Source organism: Balaenoptera borealis (genome assembly GCF_965194805.1).
Source record: "Balaenoptera borealis genome assembly, chromosome: 3".
In the NCBI taxonomy this organism is placed as follows: domain Eukaryota; kingdom Metazoa; phylum Chordata; class Mammalia; order Artiodactyla; family Balaenopteridae; genus Balaenoptera; species Balaenoptera borealis.
In genome coordinates this window covers 117,098,170-117,118,112 of record NC_138866.1, presented here as the reverse complement: position 1 = coordinate 117,118,112, position 19,943 = coordinate 117,098,170, and the positions used below count along the sequence as shown (strand labels likewise).

At 38.2% G+C, this 19,943-nt stretch overlaps 1 protein-coding gene across 2 annotated transcripts in view; it reads right to left on the bottom strand.

Moving 5' to 3' along the window:
- Positions 1-19,451, bottom strand: part of GLCE (glucuronic acid epimerase) — a 129,157-nt gene extending 109,706 nt beyond the window's left edge. The window contains exon 1 of one of the 2 annotated variants that reach the window (XM_082383323.1): positions 19,251-19,451. The gene's annotated coding sequence lies outside the window, so the exon portion shown is untranslated. The remainder of the gene's footprint in view (positions 1-19,250) is intronic. The other variant, XM_082383324.1, reaches the window with a different exon arrangement.
- Between the last annotated feature and the right edge of the window lie 492 nt (positions 19,452-19,943).

Below are 19,943 nucleotides of genomic sequence, written 5' to 3'. Positions count from 1 at the left end.
ATGAAGCAAAAATTAACAAAATAGATGAGAGAAATGTTCTATAATAATAGCTGGAAACTTTAAAAAATATCCCACTTTCAAAAAGAAAAACCAGGCAGATAACCAATAAGAAAATAGAAGACTTGTTGAACAACACAATAAACCAACTAGACCTAACAGACACATACAGAACACTCAACAACAGCAGAATAGTGCATTCTGGAATACTCTTCTCAAATCCATGGGGAACATTTTCCAGGATAGAAACACAACAGAGCGAATCAACAAAACCAAAAGTTGGTTCTTGAAAAGATCAACAAAATCGACAAACTTTTAGCTAGACTAACTAAGAAAATAAGAGAGAAGACTTAAACTATGAAATTTAGAAATTATTATGGGGCATTACTACTGACCTTAAAGAAATAAACAGGATTATAAGAGAATACTGTGAACAACTGATTGTGAACAAATTAGACAACCTAGATGAAATGGATGGATTCCTAGAAAGACATGATCTACCAAAATTTACTCAAAAAGAAACAGAAAACCTGAACAGAACTATAATAAGAGATTGAATCAGTAACCAAAGACCTCCCAACAGGAGAGTGGCAAAGATGGCTGAGTAGAAAGACCCTGAGCTCACCTCCTCTCTCACAAGCACACCAAAATCACAACTATCTGCAAAACAACCATTGATGAAAAAGAATGGAACCTACCAGAAAAGGTCTTCTACAACTTAAGACATAAAGAAGGAACCACAAAGAGACAGGTGGGTAGGAGGGGTGAACTCACAATATAATCAATTCCCATACCCCCCAGGTGGGCAACACACAAACTGGAGGATAATTCTATTGCAGAGGTTCTCCCACAGGAGAGTTCTGAGCCCCACAACAGGCTCCCCAGCCCAGGGGTCCTGCACTGGGAAGACGAGCCCCCAGAATATTTGGCTTTGAAGGCCAGCAGGGCTTTAATTTCAGGAGCCCCACAGGACTAGGGGAAATAAGAGACTTCACTTTTAAAGGGCCTACACAAAATCTCATATGCACCAGGACCCAGGGCAAAAGCAGTTATTTAATAGGAGCCTGAGCCAGACCTACCTCCGGGTCTTGGTGAATCTCCTGGAGAAGTGGGAGATGGCTGTGGCTCACCCTGGGGACATAGACACTGGTGGCAGTCATACTTCGGAACATTCTACCACATGAACGCTGCCATCTTGGCTCATTATTGCTAAGACCTCGCCCCACCCAACAGCCTATAGGTGCCAGTGCTGGGATGCTTCAGGCCAAACAAGTAACTGGGCAGGGACCCAGCCCCACCCATCAGCAGACAGGCTGCCTAAAGACTTCCTGAGCTCACAGCCACCTCTAGAAATGCCCCTAGACACAGCCCTGCCCACCAGAGGACCAAGACCGAGCTCCACCCATCAGTGGGCAGACACTGTCCCTTCCCTCCAGGAAGCCTGCACCAACCTCTAGACCCACCTCACCCACCAGGGGGCAGACAACAGATGCAAGAAAACTAAGATCCCACAGCCTATGGACCCAGCCCACCCACAGCAGGCCAGACTCTACCCTGGAACCAGTTGGGCCCTGTCCACTTGCAGGCCAACTCAAGCTTCAGGACACCCCAGACCCCAAACTCAACTGTGTCAGGACCCCTGCCCCAACAATCTGAAATGAACTCTGGGATCCCTGGGCTCTGCAGCCAGACTCCAGCACTAACCCCAGGACCTGGCTTCACCTGCCAGTGGGTGCACAACAGCTCCGGAGTCTTCAGGACCCTGCCTCCGCCCACCAGTAAGCCCGAACTTTATACCCACTAGGATGGCTATAATTTCAAAAACAAAAATAACAGCTAGGATGTAGAGAAAGTGAAATCTTCATACATTACTGGTGAGAAGATAAAATGTTATAGTTGCTATGGAAAACGGTGTAGTAATTCCTCAATAAGGTAATCATAATTTCATATTACACAGCAGTTTCATTCCTAACTAAATACATCCAAAAATTGAAAATAGGTGTTTAAACAAAAAAATTTACAAAAAAAGTTTTTAACAGCAGTATTCACCATACCCAAAAGGTGGAAATAACTCAAATATCCATCAATGAACAAACAGATAAACAAAATGTGTTATATCCATACATGGAAGTATTGTTCAGCCATATAAAGGAATGACATGGTGATACGTGGTATAAAATGGATAAACCTCGAAAACAATGTGATAAGCAAAAGAAGACATAAAAGGACACATGTTGCATTATTCTATTATATGAAGTATCCAGAATTGGCAAATCCATGGAGACAGAAAGTAGATTAATGGTTGACAGGGGCTGAGGGGATAGGGGGAATGGGGAATGATTGTTTAAAGGGTACAAAGCTTCTTTTTGAAGTTATAAAATGACTGGGACTAGATAATGGTGATGGCTGCACAACACTGTTAGTGTATTAACTTTCACTGATTTGTACATTTAAAATTATTAAAATTGTAAATTTTATGTTATGTGTATTTTACCACAATGATTTTTTGAAAGACCCAAAACTGCCACAGACATTAGAATTAAGATAGAAGGACACTAAAATCGTCGTTATAACCACACTCCATGTGTACAAAAAGTTTAGCAGAGACATGGAAGATATTTTTTAAACAGAAATTTTAGAAATGAAAAGTACAGTGATTAAGATAATAATACACTAGATGAGATTAGCACAGAATAGACAATACAGAAGAAAAGATTAGTGAACTTGAAGGCACAGGAACAGAAACTATCTAAAAGAAAGAAAGAGAAAAAAAGGAATTAAAAAAAAAAAAAAGAACATAGGTAAACCACTGAACTTCAAGTGGCCAAATATATGGGTAACTGGAGTCCCCAAAAGGGAGGAGGAAAATATATTTTAAATTTGCAGAAATAATGGCAAAACTTCTCAAACTTAATGAAAATTATAAAGCTAGCTGGGGTTTTATAGCATATATAAAAGTAAAATTCATAATAACAATAGCATAAAGGCCAAGAAGGGCCTTATAAACAAGCTCAACAAAACCCAACCACACACACACACAAATCAACAAAACTGCATCAACATACATCATAATCAAATTGCCCAAAACTACTAATAAAGAGAAAATCTTAAAAGTAGCTAGAGGAAAAAAGACATGTTACGTACAGAGGCATAAGAATAAGGACAACACCAGATTCACAGAAACAATGTAAGTGAGAAGACACTGGAGCAACATCTTTAAAGTACTGTACTAAAAGAAAAAAAAAATCAACATAGAATTCTATACCCAGAAAAATTATCTTTCAAAAATGAAGGCAAAAGTAAAGCAACCATACACCAATAACAATTAATTTAAAAAAAAGAGAAAAACAAACAAACAAAAATGAAGGCAAAATAAAGACATTTTCAGACATTCAAAAACAAAAAGAATTCATCACAAGCAGACCCACATTACCAAAAATGTTAAATGAAATCCTTCAGACAGAAGAAAAATCTTGATACAAATATGGATCTACACAGAGGAATGAAGAACACTAGATATGGTGATTTCAAAGATAAATATATATTAATATTTAAATCTCTTTAAAAGTAACTGACTGCTTAAATAACAATGTACTGAGGGTTTATAACATATTTAAAAGTAAAATGTATCATAACAATAGCATAAAGACTAACAAAAGAGAAATGGAAGTATACTTTTCTAAGGTTCAATACTATATATGAAGTGGTATAATATTCTTTGAAAGCAGATAAAGATGTATACTATAAACATTTATGTACTATAAACCCTAAGCAAACACTAAAATAACCAAATAAGTAGTTATAGCTAATAAGGTAACTGATGTGATCAAACAGAATCATAGAAAATACTCAACTAATACAAAAGAGAACAGGAAAAAGAGGAATGAAGGAACAAAGAACAAATAGGACAAATAAAAAACAAATAGCAAGATGACAGACTCAAACAATCACATCAATGATCATATTAAATGTAAATGGTCTAAACACTCCATTTAAAAGATAGATATTATCAGACTGGATTAAAAGCATGACCCAACTAGAAGCTGCCTACAAGAAACTCTTTAAATATAAAGACACAAGTAGGTTAAAAATAAAAGGATGGGAAAAGATATACCAGAAAAAAGCTGTAGTGGCTATATAAATGTAAGACAAATTCTTAGAGTAAAGACTGTAATCAGGAATAAAGACAGTCATTTCATAATGATAGGTGAGTCATTTCATCATAAAAACATAATAATCCTAAATGTTTATGCCCCTAATAACAGAGCTTCAAAATACATGAAGCAAAAACTGATAGACCTGCATAAGAAAATAGACAAATCCACAATTATCCAATACTTCTCTCTCAAAAACTTATGTAACAAATAGGCAAAAAGACAAAAACTAGAAATGAAAGCATGGATATAGTAGATTTGACAACACTATCAATGAACTTTATCTGATTGACATTTCTAAAACACACTACTACCCAATAGCAGAAGAATACACATATTTCTCAAGAGTACACAGAGACCTTATGAAGAGAGACCATATTCTAAGAAATAAAACAAGGCTAAATAAATTAAAAAATGATTCAAGTTGTACAAAGTATGTTCTCTGACCACAGTGTAATCAAATTAGATAACAATAGCAAAAAGATTATAGGCAAATCCTCAAATATCTGGAAATTAAAGAATACCCTTCTAAATAATTCATGGGTTTAAAAAAAAGGGGGGGGGGAACTAAAAGGAATTATTAACTGAATGAAAAGAAAAGCAAAACACATCAGAATTTGTGGGATTGTGCTAAAAAGGTATTTAAGGAGAAACTGACAGCAATGAATGCTTGCTTCTACCTTTTAGAAACTAGAAAAATAATAGCAAAGTAAACCCAAAGTAAACAGAAGAAAGGAAATAATAAAGATCAGAGCTGAAATCAACAAAACAGAAAATAGAAATAATAGAGAAAATCAATGAACTCGACAGCTGGTTCTTGAGAAGAGTAATAAAATTAGTAAGCCTCTAACCAGAATGATCAGGAAAAAGAGAAATATACAAATAACCAATATCAGGAATGAAAAAAGAGACATCATTACAGATTCTACAGATACTAAAAGGATAACAAACCATGATAAACAACTTTATGCCAATAAATCTGACAACTTAGATAAAATAGACAAATATTTGCAAACCACCTATATGACAAAGAACTCATATCTAGAATATATAAATAACTCTCAAAATTCAAGAGTAAAAAACCAAAGATTCAAGTAAAAATGAGCAGAAAACATGAAGAGACATTTCACCAAAATGGATATACAGATGGCAAATATGATAAGTTCAACATCATTAGTCAACAGGAAATGAAAATTAAAACCATAATGAGATACCACTACATATCTATTAGAACACCTAAAATAAAAAACAGTGACAATACCAAATGCTAATAACGAAGACAGAAAAACTAGACCTCTAATACAATGCTGATAGGAACATAAATTGGTACACCACTCTGGAAAATGGTTTGATAGTTTCTTAAAATACACTTAACACTTTCCTAAATATATTTACCATACTACCCTGGAATTTACACTCCGAGACACTCATTCCAGAGAAATGAAAACTCATGTGCACACAAAAACTTGTATACAAATGTTGATAGCAGCTGTATTTGTAATAGCCAAAAATGAAACTGCTCAACTATCCGTCAGTGGGTGAAGATTAAACAAACTCTCATACATTTATACCATGGGATACTGTTCAGCAATAAAAAGGAACTATTGATACATGTAACAACTTGGATGGATTTCAAGGGAATTATGCAGAGTTTTTAAAAAGCCAGTCTCAAAGGTTACATACTGTATGATTCCATGTATATAATATCTGGAAATGACAAAGCAGTAATGGAGAACAGATTAGTGGTTGCCAGAGGTTAGGGGATCTTTCTAGTGATGGAATAGTACTGTATCTCAATTGTGATGGTGATTACACAAATCTACACTTGATAAAACTGCAAAGAACTACACACACAAAGGAACACATGTAAAACTGGTGAAAAAGGAATAAGATCTGTGGATTGTACTAAAGTCGATTTCCTGGTTTTGATATTGTACTATAGTTATTTAAAATGTTACCACTGGGGCTTCCCTGGCGGCACAGTGGTTAGGAATCCACCTGCCAATGCAGGGGACACGGGTTTGAGCCCTGGTCCGGGAAGATCCCACATGCCGTGGAGCAACTAAGCCCATGCACCACAACTACTGAGCCTGCGCTCTAGAGCCCACAAGCCACAACTACTGAAGCCCGCGTGCCTAGAGCCCATGCTCCACAACAAGAGAGGCCACCGCAATGAGAAGCCTGTGCACCGCAACAAAGAGTAGCCCCCACTCACCACAACTAGAGAGGGCCTGTGCGCAGCAACAAAGACCCAACACAGCTAAAAATAAATTAATTAAAAAAATTAATTTTTTTAAAGTGTAAAAATAAATAAATAAATAAATAAAATTATTATAACAAATATTTTCTTAGATACAGTCCACCGTTCTAATTATTAAAAATAAAGTGGGCTGGGGAGGATCCTGATTCTGTCACATAACATACTAGCACTCCCTCACAATTTTGAGAATAACTTATGATAAACATCTTAAAAGGTCTTAAAAGGACATGGGGGAAGATAGCATCTTGAGGCTCACCACTAAGAATGGACTGCAGTTCAATTTTAACATCAGCCCATTCATTAATCAATTACAAATCCACCTGCCTATGCAATTATTAACTACATTTCTATATCTTTTCTACAAAGATATAATAAAAGGCTATCAAATGCTACCTGTATAACCTTTGGGGCCCCTTTCCTCATTTGTAAAACAGGACTAAATGAGGCAATCTATGTAAAGTGTTTAACCCAGTACCCAGCACAAAATGTAAAATCCAATAAATGTAGCTATAATTCTAGATATATTATGGCCAGAGCATCTCCTGATGTACCTACCAGTTTACATACCCTATAAGAAAAAAAGTGAGGCTAGTGTGGCATGACTTGTCCTCTGTGAACCCATGCTGGCTCCTAGTGATTACTGTCTTCTTTTTCGGGTACCAAAAATATATGTGTTCAATAATCTGACCATTTGTTCAGGAATAACACCAAGTTCACCATTTTATTATTATTATCTGCAACCTTTACTTCTTTTCCAACATTGTGTATCAGCAGCTAAAACACTCTGTTACACATAATATGTGTTCAAAAAAAAAAAGTTTGCTGAATTCCCCTTTAAAAAAATCAGGATTAATTTCTTAGTTTTGATAAATTTGCCATGGTTATATAAGATGTTAACATTAGGGGAAGCTGGGTGAAAGGCATATGGGAATTCTTTGTACTTTGCAATTCTCCTATAAATATATAACTATTTCAAAATTAAATGTTTTTTTAAAGTCAAGAGGATCTTTTCCCACCTCTGGTAAATTCTTTCTTAAAACTACTCATATATTACCAACCACTATTAGGTGCAAATTCTTTAGCAGCCTTTACAGCCCTATAATTAATCTGGAATAGGAGACATGAATTCCAGCAAATAGGAACTCTCATAATACCCCTAACTTATCCTGGGCCACACAGAGTTAGTATTCAGTAAACAATAGTCATCCCCAAATTTTATCTTTGGAAACATGGGCTTAAAAAGAAAAATCTATCCCCAAAGCAAATATCTTTTCCCTAAAGCATTAAAGCTCTGTAGAATCCAATTAAAACCTCTGACTCTTACTGTTCAAATTACTTATTTAGCAGTGGCCTCCAAGTCAAGCTCAAAAAGATCTTTGATTGTATGAGACAAGTTACTACTATATTATTAGCATGAAAATCTTTTAAAAATGTTTTAAAATATTTTATATCATGGCTGATTGGTTTTTGAATTAGGTAAACAAGAGTTTAGGGAAATGATGAATTTCATTCATAATTATTCAAGCTCAAACTTTCTCTGTTAAGCAACAAAGTCATGAAAATTCTGATACAACTGTACTTGCCAAAGAAATCCTAAAATACCTAAGAAGAAAGTATCTTGTTCCTAAACACCTCCAAATAGCTTTTGTACTTTAAAGAGTTTCTTTCAGGCATCAACTAATTTTCAAAAACTTGGCTTTCCTTTTTGGAATAGAACTACAGAATCGGTACTATAAACAGAAGTGCTATTGTCAAAGAATCGATCCAATAATAAAAAGAGCTAAGGCCACTTGTCTTATAGAAAATTACTGCCAAATGCTGCCAGACCCTGCTTTTCTTCCTTCTGGGCCAGTAGCCAGATACTAATCATTTTTAGACCCTTTCCAATTTTTAGTACACAGTTTAGTACACAATGCCACAACTGAACTAGACAGTATTTTAATGAATGTTCTCCATAATTCGTCTAATGTTTTGGCACACACACACATGATTTACAATATCTTTGGAAGTACATATAAGAAACTGGTAACAGTAGTTGCCTCTAGGGCAACTGTTTGGGTCTTTGAATTTTGTCAGTTTTTTTAATAACTATTCAAGAAATTAATTTATCTATTAAAAGAAAAAACTACAATAATAAAACATTAGTTCCAGTTAAAACATTTTACCTTATAACATAATGCATATGGTATTCTTTTAAAAATCTTTTCTTTTAATATGTAACTTTTAAAAAAATTTTTGCAATGCTCTTCAGTTATAATCAAAGAAATACAAATTAAAGTCAGATCATTTTTGCTTATTAAATTAGAAAAGGGTTCTTTTTTAAATTTTTTAATTAATTTTTTTGGTTGTGCCGCACAGCATGCAGGATCTTAGTTCCCCGACCAGGGATCAAACCCGTGCCCACTGCAGTGGAAGAGTGGAGGCTTAACCACTGGATAACCAGGGAATTCCCTAGAAAAGGTTTTTAAAACTAATACTGATATTGGCATGTAAAGGGGCATAACCTTTCTAGAAAGTAATGTGGCAATACCTAACTTTTTTAAGATCTTACCTTTTGACTCAACATTTTTATTCCTATCCTAAGAAAATAATCAAGTATGGAGAAATATTTATGCACAAAGATTTTCTTCAAGTGTTACCTGCAGAGGAAAACAATATTCAGTAATTGGAAATGGTTAAATCATTACACATCCATTCAACAGAATATTATGCTGCTATTAAAAATTCGGTTTTGAAACAATTTTGACAAAGTACGAAAATCTTTATGATATAAATTCATGGTGGGAGAATAAGCAGTATACAAATGAATAAATATATTCATGGAAGGAGGAAGAATGTGTACCATAATGTTAGCAATGCTTATATTTGAGCTGAGGCATTAGATCTTTGTCTTTAGTATTTCTCCACGTATTTAAAATGAGTTCCTAGAACTTATAAAATAAGGGGGAAAAACAAGCTACACACACATTCCTAAGTTTATAATATTGGAAAACTGATGTGATATTTAAACAGCTGAAATAAATTAAAGCCTTCTAATTAATAACATTTACAAAAGCTGGTGACAAACTAACTCAAATTATTATGTATCATTAAGATCATTCCTACTGTATAATAAGCACTACCAGCTAGCTTATTTTTTAATCAATACAATAAAAAAGAAGACTTTGAACTATCATATGGTACAACATGGACAAAAATTAAATCCCATCAAACAGGGTTAAAAATGTAATTATGGGGGCTTCTCTGGTGGCGCAGTGGTTGAGAATCTGCCTGCCAATGCAGGGGACGCGGGTTCGAGCCCCGGTCTGGGAAGATCCCACATGCCGCGGAGCAACTAGGCCCATGAGCCACAACTACTAAGCCTGCGCGTCTGGAGCTTGTGCTCCGCAACAAGAGAGGCCGCGACAGTGAGAGGCCCGCGCACCGCGATGAAGAGTGGCCCCCGCTCGCCGCAACTAGAGAAAAAAGCCCTCACACGGAAACGAAGACCCAACACAGCCAAAATTAAAAAATTTTTTAAAAATGTAATTATGAGTTAAATTGTAATAATACTTATTATATAATGAGCAATAATATCCCTGGAAGAAAAAAAAGATTAAACTAACATATAACATCTAAATTAATAAACATAACCAAACTTTTCCTTTAAATGAACTGAATCTGCCACTGGGAAAAACATTATTAATGAATGGGTAAACTATCATTGCTCAGACATTAATCGGTACAGTTTCAAATGTAGATGGAGTTTACCCCTAAAGATTATTTCCACCACTACTGCCCCCTCGAAAATCACAAATCTCACAAGGTCACTATTCTGCTTAGCACCCTTCAGTGGGTTACCACTTCCTTAAATCCAAATTCCTTACATTAGTTTTAAGATCCTCCATGATATGGTCCTTGCTTTCACTCCCCACTCCTTCCTCTCACTTGCTTCCTATGCTCTGGCCCAGTGGTTTGCAAAGTGTGATCCTTGAACCAGCGACATCTCTACCACCTGTGAACATGTTAGAACTCCAAACTCATGAGCCCCACTCCTACCAGGAGATTCATATTCACATTACAGCTTGAAAACCACTGCTCTAGCCCTCCTGAATTGCCTGCAGATTCCCAAATCTGCCCTGCTCTCTCTCTGCAAAGACAGCTCCCCACCTACAGTGCTTTTACCGGGCATCTCATCCACCTTGTTTCCTACTCATCTTTCAAGTCTTAGCTTAGAAATCACTTCAAAAGGGAACTGAAAACTTTTCCAGAATTAGAAAAATATTTCTCATGATTTCTTCTATCATTGTAGGGGTTCTCATTTGCATTCTTAACCAACTAAAGCCATTTCTAAAATTTCTTAAGACCATCAAAGAAAGCCTTTGCTTGACATATCCCAAAACATAACTTATGCATTGGTATAAATGATTTCAAACTGTACAGAATAGTAACAAATATATATAATGTACAGTAGAACCAAACTGTCAAAAAGAAATGACTTTTTTAAGTTGGGAAAATATAGAAAAAGAGCCAACCAGTTCTGAAATTCACACCTTAAAATGAATTAATTTGAATTTCCTCTTTTCTGGACATATTTCTCCCATCTTCTGGAGAAGGGGCACCAACTAATAAAGAACATGATTTTAAAAAAAGAGGCTAATCAAGAGGAAAGAGAAATGTGTATAGCCTGGATAAAGTTAAGTGCTACATGTTTTAAGTCAGATATATGAACAAAAGCACGGACCAGAAGCTGTTCTCCAATATTTTTAATAAGTTTGAGATAATCTCACAGTACATGATTAGTTAATAATTTATCTTCAATCATTTAATGATCATCTATCATGTGCTAAGGACCACATGGAATTAAGAATTATGTATATGTATCTATATATCTATATCTATATGAAGATGAGGTTAACTTCTAGTTTTTTAGCCAAGAAATGAATCTTTATGCCCACGAAAAGACAGGTACAAAATTGTTCTTAGCAGCTTTGTTCCTAAGAGCTAAAGCCTGGAAATGGCCCAGATGTCTATAAATAGTACAATAAAAAATATATCCTCACACAATGGAATACTATACAGCAATGAAAAAATGAACTTCTGCTAACTTAAAAATTGATTTGATTCCATTTATTGGGTTGGCCAAAAAGTGCCTTCAGTTTTTAAGTAAAACTAAAAGACACATTTTACATTTTCACCAAGAACTTTATAGAACAACCTATTCACCCTTTTGTTCCACTACCTTCTGCCATTTTTCAGGCAACTTCATAATTCCATCTTCCCAAAACTTTCCAGCTTTTTGAGCAAAGAACTGTGCCAGGTGCCTTTTACAGTCTTCCAGGGAATTGAAATTTTTTCCATTAAGAGAATTTTGTAAAGACTGAAATAAATGGAAATCCGAAGGTGCAAAGTCTGGTGAATACGGCGGATAAATCAGAACTTCCCAGCCAAGCTGTAACAGTTTTTGCCTGGTCATCAAAGAAACATGCAGTCTTGTATTATGCTGATGGAAGATTATGCCTTTTCTGTTGACTAATTCTGGACGCTTTTCATCGAGTGCTGCTTTCAGTTGGTCTAACTGGGAGCAGTACTTGTTGGAATTAATCGTTTGGTTTTCCGGAAGGAGCTCATAATAGAGGACTCCCTTCCAATCCCACCAAATATACAACATCACCTTCTTTGGATGAAAACCGGCCTTTTGTGTGGTTGGTGGTGGTTCATTTCGCTTGTCCCACTATCTCTTCCATTCCACATTATTGTACAGTATCCACTTTTCATTGCCCATCACAATTTGTTTTAAAAACGGAACGTTTTCATTAAGTAGAGAACCGTATGTGGAAATACAGTCAAGAAGGTTTTCTTTGCTTAACTTATATGGAACCCAAACATCAAAGCGATGAACATAACCAAGCTGGTGCAGTGATTTTCAATACTTGATTTGGATATTTTGAGTACGTTGGCTATCTCCCGCGTGGGATAACGTTGACTGTTCTCAATTAATGTCTCAATTTGATCGCTATCAACTTCAACTGGTCTACCTGATCGTGGAGCATCGTCCAGTGAGAAATCTCCAGCACGAAACTTCACAAACCACTTCTGACATGTTCGATCAGTCACAGCACCTTCTCCATACACTGCACAAATCTTTTTTGTGTGTTTCAGTTGTGTTTTTACCTTTCTTGAAATAATAAAGCATAATAGGCCAAAAATGTTGGCTTTTTTTTTCTTCCATCTTCAGTATTAAAATGGTTACACAAAAATTCACCAATCCTGATGTCTTTATTTAAAGGCATGCTGATATACAGCTGTCACATAAAATCTAACAAAATTGTTTCAAATGAAGTTAAAGACAGCTAAGTGCTACTAGAGCCATCTTACGGAAAAAACTGAACGAAACTTTTGGCCAACCCAATATATGAAGTTTAAGAAAAAGCAAAACTAATCTACTGTGATGGCGGTCAGAATAGTGGTTACCTTTGGGAAGTACTGACTAGCAGAGAGTAAGGAAGGATGCTGAGGTCCTAGAAGTGTTCTATATCTTGGCGTGGTTGGTGATCACATGCTTACATATGTAGAAATTCATTGAGCTGTTTATGATTTCTGCACTGTATACAATTTAAGTCCTAGAAACAAAATTTTTTTTAAATAGAAGAGAAAGTTCCTCGTCCTCCACGCCAGCCAGCAAGGAAGGAAGGAAGGAGAGAGGTTAGATCAAACAATCTTCAAGTTTCCGTTTTAAAGTTCGATTGTCTTATTCGTGTAACAAAAATGTGAGTACCTACTTTGTAAAAGGTAAAATGTGAGCATCTACTTTGTATCCCCTGGGTGCTGGGGATATAGCACTGAATAAAATGGGTAAAAATCCCTGCTCTCATGGATCTTACATTATAGTAGGGTTAGAAAGATAATAAAAGCAGTGTGTTGGACTGCAGAAAAGCACAAAAAAAGAAACAAAGCAGGGATAGGAAGAGTATGTATAGGAGGGATGCTGTAATTTTAAACAAGGTATCAGTAAAGGCCTTTCAGAAAGGGGTGATACTTTAATTCAGAACTGAAAGAAGGACGGGAGGGAGACATACAGATATCTGGAAGAACATGTTCTAAAACAGCAAGGAGGCCACTGCGGCTAAAGGGAAGTGAACAAGGTTAGATTAAAAAAAAAATACACACACACACACACACACACAGCCAGATATTCTTTTCCCCAGTCTTTCCTTCCAATTCCTCATTTGAAGACTAACTTAAATCAAATCTTTTCTACGTAGAAAATTCTGCAGCCACTAGCCCAGTCCACATTCACCTTTATCTTCTGAGCTCCTGGAGCTGCATCACTCATGGCATCTTTATATACTGCCTTGCAATTAAATACTTACTGCCTCCCACTCCCAATAAACTGAGCCTCTTCAGGCAGTGACTAGATTTTATGCTTTTTTGTATCCCTGTTAGTTAGTCCACGGCTGGCATGTAAATGGTTACTGGTCAGGCTGCTGCTAATAACTTTAGCAGGCAGAAGATTAGTAAACTGTGAATAGATTTTTTAAAAGAAAAAAGAGGAAGGAAAGAAACCAAGACTAGGGAGCTACGTGAGTGAAGAGGCACTGAGGCGTCTCCATGTGTCATGATCCAGAGTCTGGATTTTCTCTGAGCCATGTCCTTAAGACTCTGAGATCCTCAACATCACTTTTCTAAAAGCCACTCTAGGCTTTTTTCCTGGGGGGAACATCAGGCACCTGGTTCCCTTTCAAATAATGGTTTTACAACACCAATGGTCATAACTAGCTTAATAACAACAACAAATCTTAACCAACTACAAAGCTGTATGATCTTGAGCAAGTCATGTAACTATTCTTGTGTATGTCAGTTCCCTCATATGCTAAATGTAGGAGTTGGATTAAGTGGTTTCTAAAGTCCAATCAATCTCAAATCCTCTACTTTAGCTTTTTTTGAAAAAGCTGAATGGATAAACCTCACAATCTACTTCTTCAATTTATAAAATGAATAAAATATCTATTAATAATTTTAAATACACTAATAAGAACTCACATTCAGAAAGCAGTGTAGTATTTTGAAAAAGCATAGAATCTGGAGTAAGACAGACCTGGATCTACATAGCCTGCTTCTTAGTAGATAAATAACCCTGAGAAAGTTACTATATTTGCAGGATTTGTTTCGAGAATTAAAGGTAATGTATGTAAAGCAACTATTAAGCCAATATAAAATCCCATACACACTGGCAACAATCATTTCCCATACAGAAAGCAGCCAAGGTAAAATATCTACCAAATCACTGATGTCTAAGATCTGAAATACTCAAACTAGTTCATAACTCTGCTAACAACTTTAGATACAGGGATTAGTGGTTGCCTCAAAATTCTGCATGACTTTTCTGCAAGTTTAACAGAGTAACCCCTAACTCCTACAGTGCTCATAGTCTCTTTTCTTAAACATGAGGATAAGAACTACAGATCTAATGTCAGTTTGTGGTCATAGGGGCAAGAGAATAAGATAATTTAGAAAGCCCAGCGTTTTAGAAAAATAGGACAAGACTGAGATTTGGGCTTAACTGAGACATTATGAAGATATTAATCTTGGCACTGAGAGTTCAAATCTGTAATGAGAGCCAACTGTATAAGCAATAGATATTCAATAAGTAATAAGACAAATATACATCGGCTTTTGAGTCCAGGAAGAGAGAGACATACATAATTACAGCATACTAACGAACATAAGAGAATGAATGAACAAGATACAGAGAGTGAATAACCTAGTGGGGCTGGAAGAGCGAGGACCAGAGCACACAGAAGATTCAAAAAGCAGATAGCGCTTAAGTTGTATCTTGAAAAATCACTAGACTCTGTCAGTAAGACAGGAGAAGGAAAGGCATTCTAAGCAGCAGGGAGAATATATAAGAAGGCTCTGAGTCAGGAAAAAGTATGGCTCTTTCAGTAAACTGATGTTACTAGTACAGTTGGAGCTTGAGACGTATGGTGGGAGAAATGCAGGAGATGAGCCCGATGATGAAGGGCCTTGTAACCATAGAACTAAATACTGTAGGTAAGGGAGAAGTATGGGTTTTAAGAAAAAAGCACTGAACATATTTGCATTTTAGAAAAATCACATTGGCAGCAGTGTAAAGGATAGATTAAAGGGGGTCAACCACTAGAGACCTCATTCTACACACAGAGTTAAATAAGGACATTACATTATCATATAGATACTCTATTACAGAACCAGGGATCAGAAGCAAAAATAATAATGCTTTAACAGATAAAGCTAAATTGCCAAAAGGAAATCATTTACCTTCATGAATGTATATTCTTGAATTAAATATTTCCTATATATCTTAAAATAGAAGAGGCTCTACAATTAGGTATGATATATAAAAATTACATGGAACTAGTTGTACCCTGAGAACTAGCTACTCTTATGGCATCTATCCCTTTTTGTACATATAATACTGTAGATCTGCAACATAAAAACCTATGTAATAAAAACCTTGGAATTGGAGTTTATATTGATTACTGACAGGGACTTCTCTTTCTTTAATTTTATATATACGGAAACTGAGGCCCTGAGAGACTAAGGAATCATCCAAGGTCAGATGGTTAGCAGCACAGTTAAGACTGGAATTCATGTCTTATGATTTCCTTTCTAGAAACTGGCTTAGTACGTCACATTTATAATTTCAGAATTTTGAATGATAATCCAAAAGACACTGGTATTGTCATTTTCAGCAGTGTAATAATGAACTATAAAACTATTTTTGTTTCATATGCCTCACAAGAAAAACAACTATTAGGTGTCCATATGTCTGACAAAAAGAAATCCCATCCTGAAATCTGTGCCACAATAAAAACACCTCCTGCCCCGCCACAAAAACACAACCTATTCTTCTCTAGGGAGTCTAAAAACTTCCTTTTTCAAACTCGGGAAACAAATTTGAAATAAGAAAGGCCTAAGATTAATTTATCTTTGTATAATTAAAGATCCAACATCTTTACCATGTTCTAAGATTTAACTTGGGCCTCAGTCTTTTACTTATTCTGTTGTGCTCCTCTCCCCATCCCATTCCTATAATTTTACATACTTGAAATACATTTTTCCTTCACTAGTACACACAGTAGAAGTGGCAACACTGACAAAATGCCTTATAAATACAGTACATTTCACAAATTTGCATAGTGACCAAAATTTTAATTTTTAGACTTCTCTAATTTACCCTTAAGTAATGTCTGCTCACCGAAATAAATTCAAATAGTATAAAAGCATATATTAATAATTAATAACTCTCTTCCATGCCTTTGCAACTCTCTCCTGAAGAATCCCCCGAACACTTAAAAGTCTGATATTTATCCTTACAGACTTTTTTTATGCTTATATTACAGAAGGTGCTAATCCTCAGAGTCAAAATATATTTAACACTCAAACTCTACTGATCATAATTTAATCTTTATTAATTCAGAAGGTAGATCGTTATCTTGCCTGGTTTCTGGTTAACATGACAGACATCAATTATATTATCATTCAGAGGTTATTTTTTTTTAAGTGAGCAAAACCCCAACTATCCTGTTTATTTCTTCCTTATCAGCATCTCAATTATTTTATGTATTTATTTTATTTACTTGTTGTCTTTCTCTCTCTCTTGATATAGGTTTCATGAGAGCTGGAATCATTGTGCCTCCATGCTGTGACACTTAGCAGACAATCAAATATTTTTTGACTGATCAGTATGTTTACTTAGAAATTATGAAAGCTGCTTTTTAAAAAGTTACTGACATCTGCTTAATTTTTCATTGGCTTTCAAAAATAATAAGGAAAAAAGATCTGCTTAGAGTTTTTTTGGCTGTGGTTCCAATCAAATGTCTGCTCAACTGATCAGTTTTGATAGTCAAAACTATCTTATAAAAGTCAATCAGGCATTTTGGTTTGATCAGGAATTTATAACCAAAACAAAAACCAAAAAAACTTAAGCTTTTCAGAGAGTTATGCATTGCTATGCAAAATTCCCTTGTTTTTTAAAATGATTACAAAAGTCAAGTATTAAGTAGATTATCACTAATGTTTCTGGTTCTAAGATCAAAAGAAATGTCATTAAAAAAAAAAAAAACTGTCACTAAGAAAAAGAATGAGGCAGGCAAAGTTCTCTGCTTCGGCACACTCAAATTTGTCTGTTTATCCCAAATTACAGATTACTGTGAGTACAGGTTCCACTGCCTGTCACATCAGACTTCATTTACAGGCCTCTATGATAAAGGAGCTATCTAACCAGAAGAACTGTCAAGCAAAGGAACAGACTTTCTGACTTAAACATAAAAAAACAAAAACAAAAAAACCCCCACATACACATATACACAGGTCATTTTATTTGAATTCCACCTACGTCTGGGCTAGTTACCAACGACTCTGCATAGGAGTCAAGACTAACTGTACCTTTACAATAAAACTGTTAAGCAGGATTCTCTAAAAGAGCTGTTAGCCATGCTTACAGGTCTCAAATGACGCTTCTGCAGAGCTCTAGCTTTGGAACTTCGAATTCCAATGCGTTATTTGGAAGCTGAACTTGAAGTTACCTCTCTCCACAAATGCTTTTCAAAGGGCAGAGAGAAGCCAGAACACACTTCCCAGCACTGCTTGACTGCCTAACACTCGGGCAAGACTTCAGGACAGACCTAATAATGCAGGATCAGCAAAGCGGACCACCTAGGAAAGGAAGCCAAAACCTCACAGCCTTCCCTATCCTCAGCGGCTTCCACGCTGACGCGGAGGACACTCGCCTCCTTAAGAATCTACAGTCTACATGCCCACTTAAGGTGCTGCCTGCCACTCTCCCGCTCCCAGAGCAGGGAGACCAGCACGCCTCCACAGGGATCCCGGGACAGAGAGAAGAAAACTGCAGAACAAACCCACTATTTCTCCAACTAGGCAACAACACGGATCAATCCTTCAACTGAGCATTGAGTAAATCTCATCTAGAAAGACATTTGTTCCAGGATGCTGACCAGCCACAGGCTGTGTACTAGGCTGGCTCGGGATGTCACCAGAGTCCCCTTCCCGCCCCGAGCCGACCCAGCGCCTGCAGAGCCGCACCCTCCCTTCGAGATCTCCCGGGGACCCGCTAACTCGCCCAGTCGCCCCCGAAAAGACTGGAGGCCGTGCCAAGTTACCGCCCCCCTCTGGGCAAAGCAGAAACCCCAATAAAGACGCTGGTCTCCGCTGTAAACCCTTCCACCCCCAGCAGCCCACCAAGGCGGTCCCGGCCCCTGCAGGACGCAGATACATCGCCCTCTCGCCCGGAGACCCCGATAAACAGACGGAACCCCAATACACTGCTTCTTTATCCCAGGAAGGCGAAACGAGACGCCCACTCTCGCTCAAAGGACCCCCAAGACCCCATGGATCTGCCCCTTCAGAGACCTAGGACCTTGCTAAACTGAATCCTCTGCCCCCAAAGAGCCTGAGACCGCGATAAAAGGACCCCTTGTCCCGGAACCGCGCTATACCACCTCAAGGAACCGAAGGATCCTGATAAATCTCCTTCGACCCCGAAGACCCGGGACCCAATACGCTGCCAGCCACCAACCCCCCCCCCAAGCCGGAAAAAACCCCGGACCCCCATTAAACCGCCTCCTCACCCCGAGGAGCCCTGGCACCCGCTACACCGCCCTTGGGCGCCCGCACCCGGATCCCATCCCGCCGCCTCCTCGACCCCCGCACTCACGAACCCCTCCAAGCCTCGCGCCCACCAGGCAGCGCCGCGCTGCCCGCGGAGCCGCCCCCGTCGGGAGCCCGCCTGCCCCGGCTGCTCCGTGTCCCCGCTCCCCGACCGCTCCTCAGCGAAGACGAGCTCCGGGCTTCCTCACCTGGGTAGCGTCGGAGGGCAAGAGGACCGGGGAGCCCTCAGGAAGAGAAGGAGGCGGCAGAGAAGGGGCTGCCCAGGCCTGCGTCTGCCGCAGCTCCAACCCCTCCGCGAGGAAGCGCTTCTGTGAGGAGAGCCCTCCCGCTCCGCGCGCAGCCGGGAGACGGAGCCACAGCCGTGCCCACCGCTCTTCCCGCGAGATTCTAGCCACAGCGAGGGGCGGGGCCACGGCGAGGGGCGGTGGCAGAGGATCGAGTGACAACCGCGAGAGCCTGTCTGCGGCGGGGCAGGAGGCGGGACTTGGAGCCTAATATTACCAATCGTAAAATAGGAAAGGTGATTCGCCTACCGCTTCTCTTTTCCGTCGCCCCTCATCAATAAACTAGGCAAAAGGAGCGGTGACGTTAAGTAGTCAGGGGCAGAGGGAAGGTATCTTGGATGGAGAGTTTTGGCTTGTGTCTGGTCCTGGTCAGCCTCCGTAGATATACCTAGTTAGGGAAGAAGGTGGTTTTCACACCGCCGTGGACTGGGGCGCTGTTACCCTCGGTTACCACGCGGCCTGAAGTGCTCAAGAGGTTCACCTCTTCCTGGTTGAAGGCGCACCCTCCTCGGGTTACCCAGGTCTAAACCGGTTTTACCCCCATCGGGGCCTCTCCTCCCTCTCCACCTCAAACAGGGCGCCATTGTTGAGATGCCG